Below are 6238 nucleotides of genomic sequence, written 5' to 3'. Positions count from 1 at the left end.
ATCCTGTTCATTGATCTGTGTTTCTATTTTTATGCCAGCACTATACTGCTTTGATGACTATAGCTTTGTAATATAGTGTGAGGTCAGGGAGCCAGCTCTTTCTTTCTCAAGATTGCTTTGACGATTTGGGGTCTTTTGTGGCTCCATACAAATTTTAAGTTTTTTTTTATAGTCACTAAGGATAACAGTGTGGCAGCTGTGCAACACTGGAGCGACTTTGAGAAGATGCCCCACGTCCAAGGGCAAAGGAGAAATCCCAGCAAGATGCTGGGAGGGGTGAAATCATGTATAGAATCAAACCACATACCCGCCAGAGATGCTCAGAGGGCTCAAACAAATCTTGTGCACGCCAGTACACAGAGACCCCAAAGTGACTGAGACAGAACTGTGTTTGAGTGTCTCCTACAGAGATACAGGTCAGCAGTGGACTACCGCAGGGGCAGGGGCTCTGAGTGCAGTAGACCTGGGTATGGCACAAGCCCGCTTAGAGGAGGTCACCATTAACCACACCATCATTTCAGTTCAGTTCAGTTCAGTTCATTCACTAAATCGTGTCTGACTCTTTGGGACCCCATTAACTGCAGCATGCCAGGCATCCCTGTCATCACCAACTCCCAGAGTTTACTCAAACTCATGTTCATTGAGTCGGTGATGCCATCTGACCATCTCATCCTCTGTCGTCCCCTTCTCCTCCCACCTTCAATCTTTCCCAGTATCAGGGTCTTTACATATGAGTCAGTTCTTCACATCAGGTGGCCAAAGTAATGGAGTTTCAGCTTCAGCATCAGTCCTTCCAATGAATATTCAGGACTGATTTCCTTTAGGATGGGCTGATTGGATCTCCTTGCAGCCCGAGGGACTCTCTAGAGTCTTCTCCAACACCACAGTTCAAAAGTATCAATTCTTCAGCGCTCAGCTTTCTTTATACTTCAACTCTCACATCCATACATGACTACTGGAAAAACCATAGCTTTGATTAGACGGACCTTTTGTGGGCAAAGTAATGACTGTGCCTTTCTTTCAAGGAGCAAGCATCTTTTAATTTCATGGCTGCAGTCACCATCTGCAGTGATTTTGGAGCCCCCCAAAAATAGTCTGTCACTGTTTCCACTGTTTACTCAACTATTTGTCATGAAGTGATGGGACCAGATGCCAAGATTTTAGTTTTCTGGATGTTGAGTTTTAACCCAACTTTTTCACTCTCCTCTTTCACTTTCATCAAGAGCCCTTTAGTTCTTCTTTGCTTTCTGCCATAAGGGTGGTTAGACAAGGCTAACCCCATAATATAGCCACCAGAATTTATACAGGACTGGGAGGGCACAAGAAAAATCTTGTGTGCACCAGAATCCAGGAGAAAAGAGCAGTGACCCCATGAGAGACTGACCCAGACTTGCCTGTGAGTGTCCAGGAGTCTCCAGCGAAGGCATGGGTCAGTGGTGGCCTGCTGCAGGGTTGAGGGCACTGCGTGCAGTGATGCATGCATGGGATCTTTACAAGGAGATTCCCATTATCTTCATTACTTCCTACATAGTTTGGCCTCAAGTCAAATAACAGGGGGGGAATACAGCTCCACCCATTAACAGAATATTGGATTAAAAATTTACTGGGCATGGCCCTGCCCATCAGAACAAGACCCAGTTTCCCCCTCAGTCAGTCTCTCCCATCAGGAAGCTTCCATAAGCCTCTTATCATTCTCCATCAGAGGGCAGACAGAATGAAAACCACAATAACAGAAAACTAATCAATCTGATCACATGAACCACAGCCTTGTCTAACTCAGTGAAACTATGAACCACGCTATGTAGGGCCACCCAAGATGGACAGGTAATAGTGGAAAGTTCTGACAAAATGTTGTCCACTGGAAAAGGGAATGGCAAACCACTTAAGTATTCTTGCCTTGAGAACCCCATGAACAGTTTGGAAAGGCAAAAAGATATGACACTGAAAGATGAACTCCCCAGGTTGGTAGGTACCCAATATGCTCCTGGAGATCAGTGGAGAAATAACTCCAGAAAGAATGAAGAGATGGAGCCAAGGTAAAAACAACATCCAGGTGTGGATGTGACTGGAGATGGAAATAAAGTCAAATGCTATAAAGAGCAACATTGCATAAGACCCTGGAACGTTAGGTCCATGAACCAAGACAAATTGGAAGTGGTCAAACAGGAGATGGGAAGAGTGAACATCAAATTTTAGGAATCAGTGAACTAAAATGGACTGGAATGGGTGAATTTAACTGTGGGCAAGAATCCCTTAGAAGAAATGGAGTAGACATCATAGTCAACAAAAGAGTCCGAAATGTAGTACTTGGATGCAATCTCAAAAATGACAGAATGATCTCTGTTCATTTGCAAGGCAAACCATTCAATATCATGGTAATCCAAGTCTATGCCCCAAACAGTAATGCTAAAGAAACTGAAGTTGAATGGTTTGATGAAAACCTATGAGAACTTCCATAAATAACACCCCAAAAAACATGTCCTTTTCACTATAGGGGACTGGAATGCAAAAGTACGAAGTCAAGAAACACCTGGACTAACAGGCAAATTTGGCCTTGGAGTACAGAATGAAGCAGGACAAAGGCTAAAAGAGTTTTGCCAAGAGAATGCACTGGTCATAGCAAACACCTTCTTCAACAACAGAAGAGAAGACTCTACACATGGACATCACCAGATGGTCAACACTGAAATCAGATTGATTATATTCTTTGCAGCCAAAGATGGAGAAGTTCTATATAGACAGCAAAAACAATACTGGGAGCTGACTGTTCAGATCATGAACTCCTTATTGCCAAATTCAGACTTAAATTGAAAAAAGTAGGGAAAACCACTAGAACATTCAGTTATGAACTAAATCAAACCCCTAACAATTATACAGTGGAAGTGACAAATATATTCAAGGGATTAGATCTGATAGACAGAGTGCCTCAAGAAATATGCATGGAGGTTCATGACATTGTACAGGAGACAGGGATCAAGACCATCCCAAAGGAAAAGAGATGCAAAAAGGCCAAATGGTTGTCTGAGGAGGCCTTACAAATACCTGTGAAAAGAAGAGAAGCAAAAAGCAAAGGAGAAAAAACGATATACCCATTTGAATGCAGAGTTCCAAAGAAAAGCAAGGATAGATAAGAAAGCCTTCCTCAGTGATCAGTGCAATGAAATAGAGGAAAATAGCAGAATGGGAAAGACTAGAGATCTCTTCAAGAAAATTAGAGATACCAAGGGAACATTTCATGCAAAGATGGGCAAAATTAAGGACAGAAATGATATGGACCTAACAGAAGCAGAAGATATTAAGAAGAGGTGGCAAGACTACACAGAAGAACTGTACAAAAAAGATCTTCAGGACCCAGATAATCACGATGGTGTGATCACTCAACTAGAGCCTGACATCCTGGAATATGAAGTCAAGTGGGCCTTAGAAAGCTAGTGGAGGTGATGGAATTCAAGTTGAGCTATTTCAAATCCTAAAATATGATGCTGTGAAAGTGCTGCAGTCAATATACCAATAAATTTGGAAAACGCAGCAGTGGCCACAGGACTGGAAAAGGTCAGTTTTCATTCTGATCCCAAAGAAAGGCAATGCCAAAGAATGCTCAAACCACCACACAGTTGCACTCATCTCACATGCCAGCAAAGTAACGCTCAAAATTCTACAAAGCAGGCGACAAGAGTACGTGAACCATGAACTTCCAGATGCTCAAACTAGATTTAGAAAAGGTAGAGGAACCAGAGATCAAATTGCAACATCTGTTGGATCATCGAAAAAGCAAGAGAGTTCCAAAACACATCTACTTCTGCTTTATTGACTATGCCAAAACCTTTGACTGTGTGGATCACCAGAAACTATGGGAAATTCTTCAAGAGATGGGAATACCAGACCACCTGACCTGCCCCCTGAGAAATATTTATGCAGGTAAGAAGCAACAGTTAGAACTGGACATGGAACAACAGACTGGTTCCCAATCGGGAAAAGAATACTTCAAGGCTGTATATTGTCACCCTGCTTATTTAACTTATATGCAGAATACATCATGAGAAATGCTGGACTGGAAGAAGCACAAGCTGGAATCAAGATTGCCAGGAGAAATATCAATAACCTCAGATATGCAGATGACACAAAGAGTCAGACACGACTGAGTGACTGAACTGAACTTAACTGAAAGTCACACTTTGAAAAACCAGTATGGTTTTGGCAAAAAAGTAAAACAACAACAAAAAATTAAAAAATAAAGCAGGCAAATAACTAATAGAGCAAGTAAAATTCAGAGAAATATAAACATTTATATGAGAAATTAATATATGATAAGGCTGGAATCAAAAATTAATGGGTAATGATGGACAGTTTGTTCAATGGATGATGAAATCAAAAATGATTCAGTATGTGAAAAAAATGAAAATGTGCACCAACGCTTATAGTTCAGTTCAGTCGCTCAGTTGTGTCTGACTCTTTGTGTCCTCTTGGACTGCAGCACACCAGGTCTCCCTGTCCATCACCAACTCCCAGAGTTCACCCAAACTCATATCCATTGAGTCGGTGATGCCATTCAATCATCTCATCCTCTGTTGTCCCCTTCTTCTCCCACCTTCAATCTTTCCCAGCATCAGGGTCTTTTCAAATGAGTCAGCTCTTCACATCAGGAGGCCAAAGTATTGGAGTTTCAGCTTCAGCATCATTCCTTCCAATGAACACCCAGGACTGATTTCCTTTAGGATGGACTGGTTGGATCTCCTAGAAGTCCAAGGGACTCTCAAGAGTCTTCTCCAACACCACAGTTCAAAAGCATCCATTCTTCAGCACTCAGCTTTCTTTATAGTCCAACTCTCGCATCCATACATGACTACTGGAAAAACCATAGCCTTGACTAGATGGACACTTGAAGCGTGGACTCTAAACGTGAAAGGTGTGACCTGACTTCTTAATAAGCATTTTTTTTAATGGAAAACAAATAGACAAGTTTAATTTCGAAAATATTCTTCAAGACAAGAATCTCAATGGGAAAAAAAAACATGAGCAAAGAACATGACTAGGCAATTTACAAAAGCGGAAACTCAAGGGTTGACAAGAATATGAAAAGATGTCCAAACTCATTACATTGTTATGCATATGTGCTCAGTCGTGTCTGACTCTTTGTGACCACATGGAGTGTATATAGCCTGCCAGCCTCCTCTGTTCATGGAATTTTGCAGGCAAGAACGCTAGATTGGGTTGTGATTTCCTACTCCAGGAGATCTTTCCAACCCAGGAATCCAACCCACATCTCTTCTATCTCCTACATTGGCAGGCAAATTCTTTACCACTAATACCACCTGGGAAGCCCAAATCATTAGCCATTGAAGAAATAAAAATTAAAACCACAATAATATATTTTTGTATACATATTAGTCTACTGAAAAAGAAAAGGAGTCATGAGGACTAAGATATCCTTATGCACTATTGGTGAGAACAGGCTGGTGTCAATGGTCTAGAGTGCAAAATGACACTTCTTGGTCAAAAGGAGCATGTACATGGCCAATGACCAAGAAATTCCATCTCTGGGTTTATGGATTTAAAATATTTTCACACAGGTCCACAGAATATATAAGAAAGGAGATGATGGGACTTCCTGGTGGCCCAGTGATTAAGACTCCGTACTTCCAATGCAGGAGAATTCGATTCCTGGTTGGTGAACTGATTCCACAGGCTGCACAGCACAGCTAAAATTTGTTTTTAATTTTTTTAAAAAGAAATGTTGATTAAAAAAAAAAAAGACAGATGTTAACTGCAGCAGTATTTTTGGTGGCAGTGAACTAGAGGTTGTCAAGGATTGGCTGTCAGTCCTTCAGAATGGAGATACGTGTAAGAAACTTCTGGCTTATTACCAAGTCTTTTACTTCCTCTTCTAGGAGAAAAGAAGCACATTTTTTAGTATCCCTTTGAGATTAGGTGTAAACACAGGGCTGAATTTCAGAAAAAGGAATATTTGTCTAGAATTTAATAGACCACTTGCAGACCTTAGTCATGTATGGATGTGAGAGTTGGACTGTAAAGAAGGCTGAGTGCCAAAGAATTGATGCTTTCAAACTATAGAGCCAGAGAAGACTCTTGAGAGACCCTTGGACTGCAAGGAGATCAAATCAGTCAATCCTAAAAGAAATCTACCCTGAATATTCATTGGAAGGACTGATGCTGAAGCTGAAGCTCCAATACTTTGGCCACCTGATTCGAGGAGCTGACTGATCGGAAAAGACCCTGA

This window comes from Bison bison, unplaced genomic scaffold (assembly GCF_000754665.1).
Source record: "Bison bison bison isolate TAMUID 2011002044 unplaced genomic scaffold, Bison_UMD1.0 scf7180017864368, whole genome shotgun sequence".
In the NCBI taxonomy this organism is placed as follows: domain Eukaryota; kingdom Metazoa; phylum Chordata; class Mammalia; order Artiodactyla; family Bovidae; genus Bison; species Bison bison.
Note: the sequence above shows the minus strand (reverse complement) of the source record.